We start from the raw sequence: 20,509 nt of genomic DNA on the forward strand, positions 1-20,509 counted from the left end.
TTGGAGATGTCTCATCAATGAGATTGCTATGAGTCGAGGTCTACTCTAAGGCAGTTAACAACAAAAACAAGACTTATATTAAGAAACATAAAGCATCTTATGTGAGTTCATTTCAACTTAGTATGGTTATATTAACATCAAACATTTGGCAGGCTTTGGTCACTTTTATCCTACTGCCTTCTTCTAAACATATATCTTTGTGCAGCTCTTCTGCTATCTCAACTCTTTCCACCACTCTCCTAGTACAACCACTGACTAAGCTAGATTGCACCAACTGTCACAACTGAACGTGGCTTTTTACAATCATCCTTTCACCAGGCAGCCTTTCCCATCAAACACAACTGAGTTGGGCTTCATTCCTTCTGTGCTGTCCATTGCTGTCAACCAGCCATCTAACTTCACCTCACCCCACAAATAGCCAGCTTTTAAAGCTCCTTTGTCACACCCTTGTAATGAGGTTTTCCTTGTGCAGTAGTTGCCAACATGTGTTGCACCTTTCAAGCAAGCAAACTGATAAAATAGAAGAAAAGAATTGCATTTTTTTTACTCATGAGTAATTTCTGGACAGAAATTTTTCTTGTCTCTTTAATTTATTCTTTTTATGTAGGCCAGTTTTCTACTCTCTAGAGCTATAGGTTGCACTGTGCAGGTTTCTAGTGTTAATTGAAAGATTTGGATTTTAATTATTTTTTCTGTACTGCTAGTTTTGATTCAGCCTGCAGTGGGGCCCTTGAACCCAAAAATGTTTGTTGGAACCACTGGAACCCGCCAACGGATGGTTCAAACAGTTTCAAACAGTTCAAACAGTTTCAGTGTAGGTGATAGCATCAGTTTGCTGCATTGAGAACATGAAGCAATGCCATCATTCAGATCTTTTTTCTTAAATCACTGGTGATGCAGATATATTCATAAAAAAATGCTATTGCAATGATTTGCATCTGTCTATGCTTGTTAAAATATAATGCAGATTTAGGCTTCAGATCAATCAAGGACATATTTGTTATAGAGGACAATATTCTTGAGTTTCTTATCTAAGTTGTATGAATGACATGTGAGAGGATTTCCTAAACATATTTAATTCTCTTGCAAGGTGGCAGTTAACTTATTTCGTGCTGTGATCTGTACAGTATCTTCAAAGATAAAAAGGGATATATTGAGCTGAGGAAATATAGGTCTGACACTTATTTCTTTTGAAGCTTCCCTGTTCACCTTTTGCAGACCTTTCTCTTGTCAGACTTGATGGTAAGTTTGACACAAGTAGTTGGCTTAATATTTTATTCAGAAGAAATACTATCTTCTGCTAGTACTATCAATATTAGTGAGGGCCAATATATACTAGCTAAATATTTTCCCATTTAATTGTTCCTTATGGAGTTCATATTTAAGTTCCACTGTATACTTATTTTGTTATTTCTTCATCAAACATGTTGCAAAATAGACACATTGCTATGATCATTACAACACGTTTGCCAAGGCTTTCTCTTTGACTGGTCACTTTGACAACTGAGAGTAAAGGTTTGCCTTAAGAGACCGAAATACAGCTGGTTCATTTTTTGTTCCCTGGGTTTGTTTCAGATCTTAATTCTTCTGGTCTCTGATGTTATCCCATTGTTCTATGCAGTACTTTGATGGTTCAGAGACCATGCCATAATACATTTTAAAACATAGGATTAGTGTCTGCCTAATGTGACCACTAATATGCTCATCCCAAATGAAAACACATATCTGGACAACCGTTGAGGTGGCTGCAGTGCCCTGTATCGAAAAAAATTATACACTGTTGTGTGCAATTCCCATTTAATCCAGGAACATTTTTCCCACTTTGGATATGTTTTTTTGGGGGGGGGGGGGGAGGATTATGAAGCAACTGATCCCCTTTATGGATTTGGAATGTTTTCTTTTCAAACTTTATTACAACAAGCAATAATCTGCAGTAACAGCTGCAACTTATCACACAACTTCACCTCCTTTCTCTTATTATCTTGGTGGGATACCATTTCTGAGGCATTTCTTTTCATTCATGACAAATTTTAGTGAATGACCTGCTTTCTCACTTCTGTGAAGTTAACATTTGCACTGCGATAACTCAGTTCAACTTTAATCCTGATTTTGAGTGATCTGTTGGTGGGCTTTAGGTGCTGCTTGCACTTTGCCTGTTAGTGAGTTCCTGAGTTAAGAAGACAAGAGCAATCACTGACCTTCTCAGAGACCTTTTTAAAGGCAAGACACCTTTTAATGCATATTTCTATTGAGCTGTGTGTGTGTGTCTGTGTCTATGTGTGTGCATGCACACATGCCAAATTTGGTACACACTGGGCAGTAGAAAGTGGTACTAGGTGGGCAGTGCCAAATGCTGTGTGCGATAAGGTATTAGCACGAAGGAAGACTGTAATGTTGGAAAGATTATATAGGTGTGATAACGAAGTAGTGGTGACTGTGTGGAACTTTTGAAAAGAATGTATGTGATTTTAGTGGCAGAACACTCTGGTGTGCTAAAGTCCATAGTCAATTATGGCAAAAGCAGTTTTTTTTCTCTCAAAAGCAGTTGCACTGAGAAATTCAAAGCTGCATCCAAAGTGACATTAATAGGGTATTCCAGACTACAGCAAAGAAGCAAAAGCTCTTGCAACAGAGTTCCTCAGTTATTGCTAGTTGGTGTTTCTTTCTATATCCACTTGCAGCCTCCCTGCTTTTTAAAATCCCTGTAAAAGTTGGCCACAAGGTGGGGGATAAAGGAGACTGTAGGCCAGATCTCTTCAATGCATTTGTTCACTATTTACTCCGGATGTTATGAGACTTGATTTGAGCGTGCCTTCTTTTTTTCTTTTTCTTTTTAAGGAACAGTAGTATAAAATACTTTATGTAAACTGCAAGAGAATGTCCTTGCTGCCAGTTGACTCTCTTCCCATCTGTAACAGCAGGAGGGGATTAGTGGCCAAAGAACTTGGTGTGGAATACAAGTATTAAACCACAGAAGTCTCATGGGGCTCATCTATTCTGATATATCCTGGAATTGGAACAATTCTCTGTGAAAATAATGTTGCTTATGATTCTGAGAATTGCCAGTGAATAGTCCAGGACAACTGAAATGTCACCTGGTTGTTTAACACTCCCATCCTCAAAATCTGCAGCCATCAGCACTATTTAGTCATTCTGCTGGATCCCCAAAATAACTATTTTTTTCTTTGTTTCTGTCTACTGCTAGGTTTTTAATAGGATAAGAATATGACAGTTGAATGTAATATGATGGCTTGCCAAACCTAGGTGCCTGACCCTTCCTGTTAGTTTCTTATTATGTATGTTTGTGAGATGGCCTGTTAAACACATTCCGAAAAATATGTGCTTTCTGCTTCTTGTTTTATTAATGTTATGTCAACTATTCTGTTTGCCATGCTTACTCTTTGCCAGCCTACATATTCTTTAATGCAAGGTTGTACACTTCTCCCACACAGATATACAACATAGGTCAAGGGATGTTCTATGAAGGAAAAAAGAAGTATTCTCAGGGTGTGTTAGCATGCTGAGCAGCTGCAGCAGCAAATATATATCAAAGTTGTTCATTTGGTATGCTCCCCAGTGAGGTTCTTTTTAGAACCACAATCAGTAAAGCTGTTTTTCTCTCTTGAGTATCTGTTAGGCAGACTTTCCATAAGTGTGGAAGCCAGATGACCTTAGAGAATCTACCAGTAGGGCATCTGAAGCTGAATAATTACTATAAATAAAACATTAAAATATGTATATTCTTCTTAATTAAAAGGATCCTTCCTACATGATGTACAAGATCTATAAACCAAATTGCAGAAGTTCACGAGTTTAAAGACCTAAATGTATAATATGAAATATTTCATTCCTATATGATGTGTTTACTGTATGCTAACAGTTGCCACTTATCAAGAAATTTTTAAAAAATTGTTGCAAAATGTACTAAGCTGCAAAGGAAGAAGTACATATTCAGCAAACTTTCATTTGTAAAAACATTGAAGAAAATATTCCTTTTGCTTCAGTATAATCTCAAGTGGTTAATATTTTAAATTCAGTTAACTTTACAGTTGCAACTCCATTTAGAATTTAAACCAAGATTGCATGTGAAGTGATATCGTTGTTGTTGTTGTTATGCTATGAGCAACAGCAGTATTTGAATACCTTGTACAGACAACAACTGGGACTTTGTTTCCTTCTTTTTACATGTCAGAAGTGATGAAGTAGTGTTTCTCATACAAGCAGACCTTTTCAGTCATCAAATATAGGTAGGCAGGATAGTCATAGTTCAGGATATAAATATTTAAAGAAAGTAGAGCAGTATGCACACCTTCAAGTATTCATGTTACGGAAAGTTACATAATTAATACATGCACCGATGGTGAAGTCTATACTAGTTTGCATACATGGTTCATATGGCAATAAAATATACATGTTCCCAGTGCTAGAAATAAATCAGTAATAAAATTCTGTGTTGATTTGAACTGGAAGGTCTTATCATGTTCTGTTAACTAAGCTGATGTAATTCTGGAGTCACAAACACAATGCAGCATAAATACAGTGCACTCAGTTCTGGTTGGTCTTTAAATGATCAGGTAAACTGGAGCCTATTCAAATGATCAGAACTCATGTTTGTTTGTTTGTTTGTTTTTAACCTATATTTTCCCTTTCCTCAAAGGAACTCAAAGAAGTGGAAGTGTTTTACTTCTTTTTATCTTCCCAACAATTGTGTGAGAGAATAAAATACTAGATTCTGAGCTGACAGTGACAGACCAGGAAGGGGATTGGAGGGTTGCAGTGGATAGTTCAATGAAATGCCAACTTCATATCTACCAAGTGCTACATTATGGCTGTCTTAAGGCTTTTGTACAAATCGGTTGTGTTGCCAGTTGTGGAAACTGGATTCAGGTGTGATTGGTACAGCTCACCAACAACAACAACAACAAGATTTTGTAGATGTTACAACATTTGGGGCTTTTTTATTTGGAAAAGAGGTATGTAAAAAGATGTGGGGCGAGGGCATGAAAAATTTGTCTATGGTGAGGAAATGTCCATGGTGAGGAAAGTGGAGAGGAAAAGAGTTTATCCTCTATTATGCTATACCCAGGATTATCCAATAAACATGAATATTGAGTTGTTCAAGATTAATGAAGAAGTACTTCTTCACAGAGTGCCCAGTAAAACTATGGAATGTATTACTTATGTATGGAAGGTTTAAAGAGGCTCTAGGCTAAATCATAGAGGACAAAACTATAATAGCGACCTCTATTTCCCATAAATATCTATATCCAATAAATATTTGTTTGGCTCAAAGCTCAAAACATGGATGGGAGGTAGTGAGAATTCATTTATTTCCATTCAGATAAAACTTTTTTTCTCTCCAGTGTCATTTAAATAAGGATTTTAGTGCATGATAATTTTTTTTGTTTTTCTGACATAAATGTAACATAATTAGATTTTTAAAAAAGCTTCCCATTAATGGAACTCACTAAAATTACATCCACACTGCAGAATGAATGACGTCTTGCACTGCTTTAACTGCCATAGCTCCATGCTATGGAAACCTGGGGTTTGTAGTTTTGTGACATAGTTAATCTTCTCTGTCAGAGAGCTCTGGTGCCACAAGGAACTACAAATCCCAGGATCCCTGTGGGATGGATCTGTGGCAGTCAAAGTGGTGTCAAACTGCATTAATTCTGCAGCGTGGCAGCAGCCCAACTCGCCTTTCTCTGCTATTGTGGGAAGCACAATGCTGGATAGGATTTTTTTCTGCTCCAGTAGGGCTCTTGAGTTTAGTGTTTAAGGTTTTAACACTGGATTATACTCTTAGTAATATTATGTTTCCTGGGAACCCTCTTTCCAATATGCCTTTCATATGTCCTCCATTCCAATCCATTCCAGTCCCTCAGATGTGGGTTTTTTTTTATTCCTGAATACTGTGGTTCTGCGCCTTTTATTCTCAGGTGTATTTCTTCATATCTATATTGACAGAGGATATCTGATTAGCAACATTCTATCTACTCTATTTTTTCTGATTATTTGTAGCCTTACCTTTATCTTTACCATTCACAGAAAAAAACTAGTATGCGTTGCTTGCAACAGGTGGAGACCAGATGGCTTTCAGTACAGAAGGTCACAAATTGTTATGGGTTAGATGTACAACAGAAACTAGGAAAGAATGATCTTTATTGATCTAATTATAGTCCATCCTGATAATGTTCAGGGTTCATTTTTCCCTCAAGAGGAAACTCATTTGGATCTCCACAGTGCTCTGGTTTTTATCCTCATCTGTCAGTTGAGATAATCTTTTGAGATTTGACTCATCTTATAAAGTTTACTACTATAACCAATCTCTGATAATAATGAGGTCACACATGTTTTCTTTTGTTTTATAAGTTCAGACTGATAGCTTAGATATTACTGTGAATGGTTTCTGTGGCCTCGTTGGTGTTTGTGTTACATGGGGTAAAACTGGATGATGCTTTTGCATCATTAGCTCTCTTGAATAGTCCACAAACTTAGATCGCCATATGATCTGTTTACATGCACAGTAGATGAAAGATATGGATGTACACAGAATAGCAACAACTTTATCAAGGTCAGGGGCTATTGAATTCTTTCTCTTTCATCATAAGGCAACGTGATCATCTGGATGTATGGCCTGCTACTGACTTATGTATAGAATAAAGGGATTGTCCCTTCTCATCCTAGCAGGGGTTGGAATACACTAATTAATTGGGAAATAGGTGCAGAATATTATCTTACTGGCCAACCACACATGCCTAAAATCAATTCCTAGTCCCAGTTTGAGTAAACTGAATTAATTGCTGAATGATAACTCAGAACGCACATAGATCTCATTATTGAATAAATCCTCCACAGGAGGAACTTGCCAATTAGATTTAGGCCACATGAGCCTACAGAATGATAAGGGGTTGGAAACTAGTTTCCACTAAGTCTTGCCAGCTAAGTACACACAAGAAGAATTTGTCCATGACTTTGCAGATGAAATCCCTCAGATTTTTACTGTCTTGGATACCAGAGCTGATACAAGTCTGGTGAATGCTGGCCCCTGCTTGTCCACTGTTGATGGATATTTTTCAATCTGTGCAGCCCAAGGATACAGATGGGATCTTTGGAAAGGTAAGAGTAAGTGAATGAGTAAAGGAAATGATTAATGCCTCTTTACATTAAAACAAAACCCCAACACACTTGACGGAGGCTGTTCCAAGACCTCTTTGGAAAGAAAATCTTTCCTGGCTCCTACTAAACTGAATAACTATAGGCCAGTCTCCAATATCACATTTTTAGGCAAGGGATTCATGGATGAAGTGGATTATCTAGATCCATTTCAGACTGGTTTCAGGTCTCATGGGATGGTGACGGCTTTAGTTGCCTTAGTGGATGACCCACACCAGTAACTAGACAGAGGGAGTGTGTCTGTGTTGGTTCTGCTGGATCTCTTGACAGCTTTTAATACCATTGGTCTTCTGGATCATTTCATTTGGATGGGACTTGGAGGTACAGTTCTCACAGGGTGGTGCCAGGATTTCTGTACAACTTGTTGGCTCTGGCTTGTGGAGACCTTGATGCTTATTATCACCAAAGTTTTTAAATGTGTACATGAAACCAATGGAAGAGCATGTCCAAATTTGAGGATCAATATGCTGAAGATATCCATTTCTATTACTCCTTTTACCCAAATTCCAAATAAGCACTTTCTAAACTAAATCAGTGCCTAGCAGCACTGGATGAGGATGAACAAATTGAAGCTTAATTCAGACAAGACAGAGGTGTTCCTGTTTAGCTGAAAGAGAGACCTGGGAATATGGATTCAACCTATGTTAGAAGGAGTTACATTCACTCTGAAATTACAGATTGTGGTTTAGGGATACTCCTGAATTCAGCCCTGAAAAGGGGGGGGGGCTGGTTTTGGTGGTGACCAGGAGTGCATTTTGCATGGTTAAAGGTACCTCTGCTGTGCTTGTTCCTGGAGAAGTCAGATCTGGTCATGGTAATACATGCCTTGCTTACCTTCTGTTTAGCTTAGTGTAATGCACTGTATGTGGGGATGCCTTTGAACATATTCATAAACTTCAGTTGGTTCAAAGAGCTGCAGCCAGATTGTTACCTGGGGTTAGGTACAGGGGCCAAACAACTCCCTTGTTGTACAAGCTCCATTAGCTCCTGATCCATTTGTAGGCACTTGTAGCTTAAAGTGCATTTGTAGCTTAAAGTGTTAGGGATGACCTATATGACTTGGTCCAGGATATCTGAAGGACTGTATTTCTCTTTATGAGTCAATTAGAGCTGTACGATCTCCTGGAGAGATCCAACACTCTGTTCCAGCAGTTTCTGGGGCATGTTGTTAGCTGCCTTGAGTCCCATTATTTGGAGAAAGGTGGGATATAAATGAATAAAACAAGCAAGCATGCAAGCAAACAAACATGTTATTCGAGATATAGATAGGAATAAACTTGGTTTCTTTGTTGGGTTTCTGTTTGTCACTTAGTAGCCTTAGTCATGTTTGAACCATGAGCTCAAAGCCTTCAAATATTACAAATATTAGCTTCATACAAAGTGAAAACAACAAAATGGTATATATAAATGAATTTGTTTTATTGAGTTTACATTAGATGTATAACATTGGTGAACCTTTTTGAATAACAGATATGGGAATATGGTCTATTAATTATATTAACAAAGTATCATATTATGTGTGGAAGTACTTTAAAGTGGAATTAAGACCGATACGGTCATATTGTATTCGACGCATTTATTTGTTATGTTTGTATGTCCATTTTTGTTTGTAGTGAAATTGTATTGTTGAATTTGTATTTCTGTATGTTGTAATAAAAGTTATTTTAAAAAAAACAAAGTGAAAACAAAATTATAAAAACTATCATTTTTCTTGGTGTTACAGTTGGACCTCTGATTCTGTGGGCTTGCCATCTTTGCATCTGAGCATCCATGGATGTCAAGCCCTATTGTCCTCAATGGCCTCATGTGTATGTGGCCATGCTAGCAGGCACATGTATGTCACACTGTCATTAGGGAGAATGAGACTTGAGGTCCCATATTTTTTTGGGTCTGCAGGGGAGGGGGGGAATCCATAATGGATCCTCCATGGAAACAGAGGTCTGACTGTACTCACACAACCATGAGTTTGAGCCATGAAGTTGAGTCTTTCATTTTCTGATTGTTTTCCCTAAAAGAGAGCAAAAATGCTTGTTGCAAGCTCTTATCCTTGTTGTCCTAGTCTAAGAATGAAGTCTATCCTTGGCTAATGAAAAAACTCTGAAGTAGTATACGTATTTCCTATGGCCACTGAAAGACTATCACTTGCTGGAATCACTAGTAGGACCACCATAGGACTTATCACAATGCCTTAGTCACAGATGAAGGAGTACACTTACTTCCTGCATTCCATTATCATTCAGTTAGTTAAGATTAGGAACACTCTTACAAGCATAATATCTATTTAGAATTCCCTCCCCATAGGGGAGGAGACTGTTACTCTTCCAGTGTAACTGTCTTTACATTAAGTGTGCATAGGATAGATTACATGTAGCACTAGTTTCTCCTGGGTGGGCTAAACTACAATACCTGAATTACGTGTGTGTGTGTGTGTGTGTGTGTGTGTGTGTGTGTGTGTGTATGTGTGCATGCGGGTGTGCGGGCACACACTTTATTCTTTATTGATAGTCCTTTAGGGAGTTAAAAATACAGGTGTATTGATGGTCCAAATTTAATGTAATCCATGGGGGAATCAATCTTGCCAAGCCTAGTCTTGATACTCCTGATACTCTTGATGCTCTGGATGGCGATACATATCCCAGATCATCTGTAACGTCTGGGTTAGGAACCACATGATAGCCCTAGTTCTTAATCTCTTTTTGTGTTATGAGCCATCTGGGTTTCCATGTAGGGAGAAGGGTGGATAGATAAAATCCTTGCAATCAGTCCTATCCATCTACCATGAGGAAAGCTCTCTAATGTATAATAATTCTAGATTGAGTAACCAAAGCGCAAGAAGTCAGGGCAGGAAAAATGGATCCTACACATCTAGTACCATAGAGACAGTAAAAGAACAAAGCATAACACATCTAGTACCACAGAGACAGTAAAAGAACAAAGCATAGCCAAGGTTGGATCAAAGGGCTCCATTGCACTATCAAAGTGGTTCCTAAAGAACAAAGTAATTAGAACAATTACCATCTCATTGCTAAAGCTGTTTGCTTAAGGCCATACTATGAACACAGGGAGGGAAATTGATGCTGTAGAAATGAACATATTCATTTTGTGTGAAAGACAGTAATAAAAGAATGTTTAGGAAGGATTGAATAAACTGAAAAGCAGGGAAAGCAAATGTCATTGCATGGGTGTTCCAGATTCTGAAAGCTATTGGCTGCATCCATTACATGAATAACTGGGGCTAAAGGACATATTTGTGCATTTGTAAATGAGGTAATTTTTGAGGATGACAGTGAGCAAGGGTCTCAGTTTCCACCCCCAACTCTTATAAAAGTGAAAGCTGTGAAGATATTTATGTGAATGAAATAAAAATGCAGCTGGAGTTGTAATGTTTTGTAAGACATGATATAAAATATAAAATTATGATGTTGACATCTGTCATTTTTTACTGTAAAACAGCATTGCTTAGGAAAGATAAGATAGGCTAAGTATATGAGACTTTTTCTCTGCATGAAGTAAAGAAGAGCTGAAACATATGTTACTTTAATTATTGAGGTCTTCCTAAAAGCCAGTAGATGTTATCCCAACTGTAATAGGTATCGTAATGTGCCACATTGGTGTCTGTGAATCCGATCCTTTGAGTGAGATTCTCCAAACCCAATATTTATGGCAGTTGGGGGCTGGACTATGGAACTCAGCTGGCTTTGTTTGGAGAATGCATGTCTTGCTTTTTAGACAATAGCTACCCAACATAAAAACAAGAGCAGCAGAGGTGGGGTGGGGAGGGAGAGCAGATTAAAATAGTATGCAAAAAGTCAATTATAGAAGATGTAAAAGGAGGAGGGGAGAATGCATAAAAAAGTCATCTGGCACCAAAATTACAGAGTGAGTCCTGGGAAGTATTTCTGAATAATGCATTCCAGAATGGGGATAAGGCACCTTAAAAAACTCAATACCATGATAGTCAGGAGCAATATCTCCATATATGGGTCTGTTGATGGGTACAGATGCATGAATGCAATCATAAAAATTCAAAATTATTTAGAAGAAGCTGAAAACATCAAGACTGAAATAAGGACAGTACAGCTAGAATGTAATGAACAAACTAAAATGTACTGAAACAAGAATGCTGGTAGGGATAGTACTGGTAACAGATTTCTCCAAGTACCTCTTTGCCACACCTAAACATATATGCTGTACTCATTTTGCAGCTTATTTTCAGAGGTCAAATGCATGGGCAGGATATGATGGATTCAACCTGTTGCTGCCCCCAGCACTTACCTGATCCTGTGAGGAGATGGATGGGTGTTCAGACACCAGCCTGTTTCTGCACCTTACAGCCAATGATGATGATGATAATGACACCCACCGCCACCACTGTTCTCCTTGCAGACCCCTGCTACAGCCTTCAAGGGTGGAAACGTGGTGCCTGGCTTCACTCATGTTGCCAGGTACCCCCTTCTCACATTACAGGCCATGACTGGGGCCTGCAATGAGAATGTCTGTGACAGGTAATGGGGTGCATGACTGTCCAAACTACCAGTTGTCACAATATTTCTAGGAAACAGAATGTTTTTAAAAACTTGTCTAAGAGCTGGTTGGGCTGGGTTGTGCCAGATCTGCTGAAATGGCTCAAAGCTGTTGGACTGCTTCATCTGAATAGGACAACATCAAACCTGTGTGGGGGGGGGGGGGGATTTTGGCCCATGCATACAGCCCCTCAGAGTGAATAGCTCTGATTGGGATCCCAGTGCAAATACATACAGGCCTGGGAGTAATGGATTATAAGCAAGAAATTACTTTTTTGGCAGTGTAGGTAAAATGAACTTAGGTTTCTAAGCAATGTAATGGGTGGTGATGAAGTTATTTTATTAGACAACAATTAACATTACTATGGCCTGTTACAGACTGCCAAAATAAAGCTGCTTCGGGTCTCTTTGGAGGTATGCTGTTTAAATGATGCATGCATCCTAAGAATCCGGAAGCTGCACCAAAAGCTGCACTCCAGTGCTTAGGAACGGAGTGTGGCTTTGGTGCGACCTCCGGACTCTTAGGACCCATGCATCATTTAAATAGCATACCTCCAAAGAGACCTGAAGCAGCTTTATTTTGGCAGTCTGTAACAGGCCTAAGTTTCAGAGGCATCGTTAGAGAATATTTGTCAGGAATATTTCAGGCATTATTTCATTCTTACGAATGATTTTTTAAAATTACCTTTCAAACATTTTAATGAATGAGAGGAATAATTTATTTTAAAAAAGTAACTTTCCAGCTTCTGTACATGACAAAATGCTAGTATAATTGTACAAATGCTCAATGTGACAGGTGTGCACTTCAGAGAGGCTTACTCTCAGGAAGCATGGATACCATCAAACCCTTTTTTTAAAAAAATATAACATCTGAAAGTGATATTTTCTTGCCCAAACCCTCAAAATGTTGCTTTGGACACAGAGAAAGAAATGTTTTTTGAGCATCTTCATTCTTTATGTAAATTGCACCAGACAGGAAGGTCAGCGGCTAGTGCAATAACATTATTTAAAAATAAATCCCCATCATGCAATGGAAGCTTCCATTAGGGAGACATTAGCAAGAGAGAAATTAATGTTTCCTAGCTTCTAGCTTCAGACTGCCTATTTTAATTTTGCTCATGTGCTACCAATTTATCTGCAGAGGACTTAATATTCTGTAATACCACATTTTTATGTGATCTCTTAGGGTCTGTCTGTTTTGCTTTTCATTTACTATCATGTGCTATTATTTATGTTGCTCAGGTACTACTGCTGAGATAAGTTTTGATCAATACAGCTTATCATGGAAAAAACCCACCTCTGATCATAAAGCATAGTTATTTAAGTGAACTTGTTTTGCTTGCTGTTTAAACTTCCTTTTCCAAGGACTGGGGAAGGGATTATAAAAGCTTCACTCCTGTTTTTCCATCCCCTCATATTTCTAGACCCCTCCTTACTCATGTGTCTGTTTCTGTGTATACATATATTCCTGTAGGCAATGATCTAAACTCTGTAGAAATGGTTAATTCATCCTTGAAGAAACACATTGTGTTCGAAGTTATTTAATGTTATTGTATAAATTTATATCGGGAGGTATTTCCACTCCCAAGATGAAGTGTATAAGATAATGGGGCAGAGCTAACAGAATGATTTACTGCCTTCCTCCAACAGAAACATTGTTTCCAGCAATAAAAATCAAATAGCAAAAAACAGGAACATCGAGGTTCCTTTACCCAGCCTAAGATACCTACATGGCCATTGGGGCTGTTTTTCATCTCAATACAAAGTTGATATTAGTAAAATGCTATCATTATCATCCCTTTAAGATGGCTCACTAATGATTTGTTTATGCAAAGAGGATCGGACTGAACAGCTAGACTTATTCACACTCTGGAACAACTCATGCCTGGCTAAATGAACGTTTTCCCCATTTACTATAAGAAGTCTCCTTATTTTTGCCTTCATTATTTAGAGAGGGCACTTACAAGGACTCATTACATACCATGGAGGCTGCTTCACATTATCATCATCACATTCCACATTAAAGCCTGTGCAGCCTGCAGGCACGCCTACATTTCTTAGTGTCAGAGGTTCAGCTTAGTGATTTTGAATAAAGACTTAATTTATCTTTAAGCTTAAATATTCATCAGAATCAGACTTTGTTCCTTCAAGTTTCCTGTCCATTTAAGGTGCCCTCATGAATTCCATAAGTTTTATTTTTAAAGCAAGGTGTATTCAGGGGTGATTTGCTGTTGATAGGAAAACTGTGTGCTTTGTATGTGAGTGAGACTGCTGCTATACTGCTGAATGAATGCAAATTGGCACAGCTTTGACTGTCATGGCTCAATGCTATGGAAACCTGAGATTTGTAGTTTCTTATGGCACCAGAGCTCTTTGAGGGAGAAGGCTAACTAGCTCACAAAACTGCAAATCCCAGAATTCCGTAGCATTGGCTGTCAAGCTGCATTAATTCTGTCATGTAGAGATAGCCTGGGTCTACCTAAAATGCATACGTGCATGCATGCATGCACATATATTGTCAAGCATGTGTATAAAATGGAGCCACTGCTTTCTAATGTCTTCCTTCCTATCTGTCAGGCAGGTTCCTTGAAACCACTCTGCAAATTACATCTCATTCCATGTCATGCTGAACACTTAAAAGTGGCTGAGAAGGAAAGGTTGAACAAGAATCTAATCTGGTGAAGAATGGCTTTTAATTACTCCTCTTGCATTTTAAATTAATTCATTTCTGCATGCTTAAAGGTCCTACTTAGAGAAGCAGCTGAAGCTATGGATAGTTTACAGCTCAGTTCTCATCCTATAATACCTCCAGTATTTAACAGATGAAAACTGGGACACATATGGTGAGCAATATCAGAGTGTGGTCAAAAGGGTGTGTTACTAAGAACATGCAAAAGTACTGTTTTAAGCAGGGAAATCTTAGAATTAATGTGCTTAGGAAAGCTTGAAAGAAGAGGTGGCAGCCGGGGTCAACAAATGGAATACTTTGTGTGTACCTGCTTTTCCATAACATAACAACTTGTTGTGTGCCATCAAGTCATTTTTGACTTATAGTGCCCCTAAGGAAACCCATCATGAAGTTTTCTTGGAAAGATTTGTTTAGAGGGGGTTTGCCTTTGTCATCCTCTGAGATTGAGAGCATGTGTCTTGCCCAAAGTCACCCAGTGAGTTTCCATGGCCAAGCATGGATTTGAGCCCTGTTCTGCAAAGTCATAGTACCACACTCAAACCACTGTACCACTCTGGTTTTTTATAATATACACATAATATTATATAATACATTAATGTAAACTCAAAAGACCTTTATCAAATCCTGCTCAAAAAAGCTGTCTCTCAGATATGTGATCACTGTATTAACTCTGTGGAGTTCACCACATATGGCTTTTAAATTACAAATAAAGTTGTAAAATAGCGCCTTTAGCAATACTTATCACAGTACATCACCTCTGAGTTGTTGTTACTATGCCTTCAAAACATAGTTAGGACACACATTTTCATTGACAGGGAAACCTGTTATCACATCTGGCTTTTAAGATACATGTTCACACAACACTGGCTTTATCAAAGCTCTAAAATGGCTACTGTTGTAGCAGGCCATGTTCTTCTTCTGAGTCGGAAAGGGCAAGAGTCTGCCTACTCCTGGGTGAATTGTGTGCAAAATTTTGAAGCAAACTCAGGTAGTAGGAAATTGGGAGAAAGTAAGAGAGAACCAGCTGAAATGCCATCTCAACTGGGACAGTTGTAGCCTTTCTTTTAGCTTTACATATCTTATGTTTTTAAAAGGTGCAAATACTATGATACTAAATTAAATTATTTCTTGCACCCATAGACCTTAGAAAAGTTCAGAGCAGTAACATTTATAGTATGATTCTGGAATTGCTGTTTTTCCTCTGCCCAATCCTTGTCCTTCATGCGAGTATCTCCCTAGGTTATCTAATCTTTGGCTTTTGTCAAATTTTCACTGGCACCACTGCCTAAGAAGAAGCAAAATATTTTCACAAAAACAGCTTTCTGATTATGTCTATAAAATGTAGACTAGGCATCCATTTTCTAGATTTATTATTGTCTGACAAAATTGATTTCGGCAAAACTCACTGTAATCACCTAATGTGTGGTTAGCAATTTTCCATCTCATTACCCAAACCTTGTATCTTATTACTGTAGAATCCATTTAAAATAATACCTGCTAACAAAATGGACCTGTTCAAAGTGCACACTTTTTCCACCCACCATGCCAAAATATTTATGGGACTATAGTACAGCCTTTGTAAATACATTCCTGACAATGCACCTTGCTAAAAGATTTAAGGTGTCAGTACAGACAGAATAGAAATTTGATTAGCAAATGTAGCCGATATATTGAAAGAATATGACCCTCTGCAGAACCTAAACATTTCCATAGTGATTTACAATATGTTCTTGATGAGACTGTTCCTTTAATGACACACATATATAAAGGTACATTTGCTAATCCCTTTTTATTATTTATTATTTCTCAACAGATGTCTCCTTTGCCTTTACTATATTTTCCAATTCATGGTGTCTCTCTCTCTCTCAGATACTTTAAATGCATTGTTTTAGTATAGCCAATATTTTGTATTTTTATGGATTGTATTTGCATCACATGTCTGTGAAAGCAAACAAATCCATATGAATTCATTTACCTAGTACTTTTTGAGGTCCAGAGACATTCTTATCATATGTGTAGATGACCCTGAATTAGAAGGGGTAGCTAATATCCCGGAAGACAGAATTAGACTAACACAATTAGTTAGGATCAGAATTAGACTAACACAATTAATTCCGCCACTAATAACTTAAGGTACTACATTTAGGCAGTAAAAATGAAATGTACAAATGTAAGATAGGCCACACCTGACTTGAAAGTGGTTCATGTGAAAATGATCAATGTCAAAATAAGACAACTTATTAAACAAAAGTCAACAGTGGAATATCAAAATAAGACAACTTATTAAACAAAAGTCAACAGTGGAATGTAGTTGCCCCCTTCGCAAGCCCAAAAACAGGTACATGGCCAAATTTATGTATCAACAGAAACAATTTATCCAGACCAAAGGCCATCATAGTACCACTTTATTCTGCTTTGATCACTTGGGATCCTGAGCACCACACATCAAGAGACAGGCCAACAAGTTGGAACATATTCAGAGGAGGGCAACCAAGATGGTCAGAGTTCTCACAACCAAGTCTGATGAGGAATGACTTAAAAAGTTGGATATGTTTAGTTTGGAGAAAAGGAGATGGAGAGGTACTATGCTAGCCATCTTTAAATATCTGTAGGGATGTAGAAATGCCTTTACATCTGAAAAGTGGGATTTTTTTTTACTGCTGCTCTCAAATTAATCCTAAAAACTGGAGTGTCACCTGGTGTGGTCTGTATCCCCCCCCCTCACTTAGTGACACCTCTGCACAGGTGCAAGTTTGAATTATGCCTGCACATGTCACTAATGAGAAATATTTGGAAGTTAAACAAGCAATATCTTTATGTTTGGCTTTGGTAAAAACATAAGACAGGAAAGTGTGAGCTATCCAATAAGCAGCAACCACCCATACATTCAGCCCTTGTTCCTCAGACAGCTTTCCTAAACTCCAAACACTGATTTTTGAGGCTGTGATGTCTTGCCTAGCCTAAAACCTTGTGTATGATACAGGGGGTTTAGAATATGCAATGAGCTAGGATAGCTATATCCTATCCTCTGTTCTGAAAGAGAGGATTGTCATATGCAATGATTATGACAGAGATCAATGGGTCATCAAGGGAACTTACTTACCCACTTCATTCTGAATTCTGATTCGAGTGCTTTTATATCTGAAGTCAAACCAGCATACAACTTTTTAAAAACTCAACAGATTTCTGAGCAAACCTCAGTTCCCATAATATGTAGAAGCTCAAAAAGATGTTGGAAATAGCATTGTATGGAAATTGATGCAATCTACATCAGATCATTTAACCAATTGTAAGTACCTCAAAAAATTTATTCCCAGTTCTACAAGCAAATAGGATCTCGTTGAAACCCATCAGAGTGGACAAAGAGTTTGTTCAGTGCTTCCTAACCCTATCAACCTCATCAAAGCCACAGACCAGCAAAAGTGACTGGCAAATGCCAAAGTCAGTTGTCAGGTTCTTCTGTTATACTTGGAATCTGTACCAAACAGGCACAGAGAGATAGAAATAACATTTGAAAATATTTGAAAAATAGATAATTTGTGTCAACAAATTTTGATGGGAACTATCCGGAACCAAAAAGAATTTTCAGTTTGGGATTTATTCTCTGCAAAATTGGCACATAGTTGTTTTGTGCAGAAAACAGCATTTCCAGTGCAGGAAACAGTGACTAGTATTCTGTTAGGTGTTTACATTATTATAAACAGACTCACAACCATGTTTTGTTGGTTCTCAGCCTAAAAAGCACTTTGTTTTCTTGGTTTAAGGCCTATGTAACAATGTATTGTGTGTAATTTCCTTCTTCAAAATCAAGATTAATCATACCCTCCAACATTTCACAGATGACAACTGTGACACATGTGATCAATCAACATCAGGATCTAATCACGTTGGCAAACATTATTAATGATGAAAACAGACAAGCTCGATGATGCTGCAGCAGTTTGCTTTTCCCTGAGTCTACTGGGAAGGGTAAGATTTCATTCTTTTTGCCTCTCCCTCCACAAACTATTTCTGTAACTTGAATTCAGTTTGCAGCAAGTAAAGTAAGCAAGAACAAAGGGGAGAAGTGGAAGGACAGAGAAAATCGGACATTTAAGAACCAGATGCAAAAATTGGATGTCCTTTCAAAATTGGGACAGTTGGAGGGTGTGCCCGCTTGGGTTGTGTAAGAGAAAGCAAGCAACCAGCAAAATGAAAAACAATGTTCTCAAGATAATGTTATCTTTATGTAGGGAGGCACCCTCAGGAGAGGCAAGTGCTTATATGGTGTTTTGTCTTCTGAATTATTGGCAACTGGTGTCCTTATGCAAGGTAAATACACTTCTTATGCAAAGATGTGTTCTGAAAAAATAAATTTTGTGGGCATGTTTTTTTTAAAACAACAGATGGGTACAAAATTAAATGTGAGTTAATTAATGTTTCTAGTTAACTTGACAACTGGACCACAATCAGCGGCTTTTGATGGAAGTTATCTGTGTACAAAATTGCATGGAGCAGCACTCTGAAATGTATTTTTGCTTATTGAAAATGTAGCTTATTAGGGTCCATGGCCTGAAAAATAACAGATAAGGAGACACCTACAGGAAAAAAAATAGCACAGATACTTTGAAGAGACTTCTCCCTGCTCCCTATTTCATTTATTCTCTCATATCTATACCTATATATTGCTAACAAAACATAAATATTTGAACACTGTGGCAAGACATTTTGTCTTCCACCTTCTTCAGAAAAGCAAGCTGTATGCAAGTTGGCAGTTACAGAATACAGATAGTGGGATACTCCAAAACCTTTGGATGCTGTTAGAAGCCATTTAGACTGAGGTCATGAAATGCTGGAGTGCTAAGTCTATACATCTAGAAGCTATCCTTTTTCTTTAATGTTCTTGCCTCTTATGGTGTTTCTATTCCATTCAGTGCCAAACTGGACAGGCTGAGTTCTTCTGAATGTAAACCTCTGGTCACTTTCAGTGATCATATTGTTAAAACCATACAGACCTTCACACAGAGAAAAAGTTTAAAATTATATATATTTTTAAATGTGGGAAAGACATTTGAAGGAGAAAACTTATCTTATAATCAAATATAGGTGTTTGGAATATTTTATTCTAGCTTCGTTGCAGGAAATTTTCAGCAACAAGAATTTGTGATGGAAGTAGTGAGAGTCTTTTAGTTATATAGCACTGATACAAAGTGCCGTTCTCTATGTGGATGCACAAACATACGTTAAAATAAATGTAGCCAAGCAGGATAAAATACATTTTCTAAGAGTAATAGCTTAGCTAAGCTGTTTAATGTAAAAGTCACTTTGATTAAGGGATCAGACCATCCGCTGCCTGAAGAAAAATTCTCAGGCTATATATTTATATTTCTTTGGTGCCTGTGGGTTTCTTTGAAGCATTGTGAGGTGGAAATACTATTGATTCTCTAATAAAAAAGACACATTAAGACACACAAAAAAAGAAATGTTATTAATGTATGCATCAATGTCCTCTTCAGTCTGTGTTTAAATCTTGCTGAGCAGAAAGCTTCTGCACATTCTTGAAGGTTTGTGCAAACATATCCTCAAATACTTAAAAAAAGCATTTACAAAACCTTTTAAACTAAAAGTGTGAAATGCTAAATGCTTCCTACAACACAGGTGGATCTCAACAAACAAGGCAAGAACAATGAAAAGTTATAGTTACATCTACTCCATTTAGGCCAGTAGTATCTTGATAGTTAGCTTCTAGAGAAATGTCTCAATTTCTTCCCCTGCTGATTTTTTTAGGTGTTCCACAGGATTTGCTTCCTCATCTTTAACAGAGGTCAGAAGATAGATAAACTAAGAAAGGTTTTTTTTAAATTAGTTCTTTCTTGATCACTTAAAATTTCAAGCACTTCATTTTCCCAGATACCTTCTAGTTTTACATTCATATCCATTTTAGGACTGGTTCACAATGGCGCTGTCTTCTTGTGATATGTCCTGGTTATTCTTAGGTATATGTCCCTGTCAAGAGAGAAATGTGTTAATGGAAATCTACACAAATATAAGTGCAGTAGTTTCTGCTGGTGTATAAACAGCTGATTCTGTAGTCATGGGAATTGTTGCTGGTCTCATCCAGTGGGCCCTCAGTATCTGC

The 20,509-nt window shown here is 37.7% G+C and overlaps 1 protein-coding gene across 6 annotated transcripts in view; it reads right to left on the bottom strand.

Moving 5' to 3' along the window:
- Nucleotides 1-20,509, bottom strand: part of LOC121931279 (ankyrin repeat domain-containing protein 26-like) — a 608,870-nt gene that overhangs the window by 274,328 nt on the left and 314,033 nt on the right. The gene's annotated exons all lie outside the window — the stretch shown is intronic.

Source organism: Sceloporus undulatus, chromosome 5 (genome assembly GCF_019175285.1).
Source record: "Sceloporus undulatus isolate JIND9_A2432 ecotype Alabama chromosome 5, SceUnd_v1.1, whole genome shotgun sequence".
Lineage (NCBI taxonomy): Eukaryota > Metazoa > Chordata > Lepidosauria > Squamata > Phrynosomatidae > Sceloporus > Sceloporus undulatus.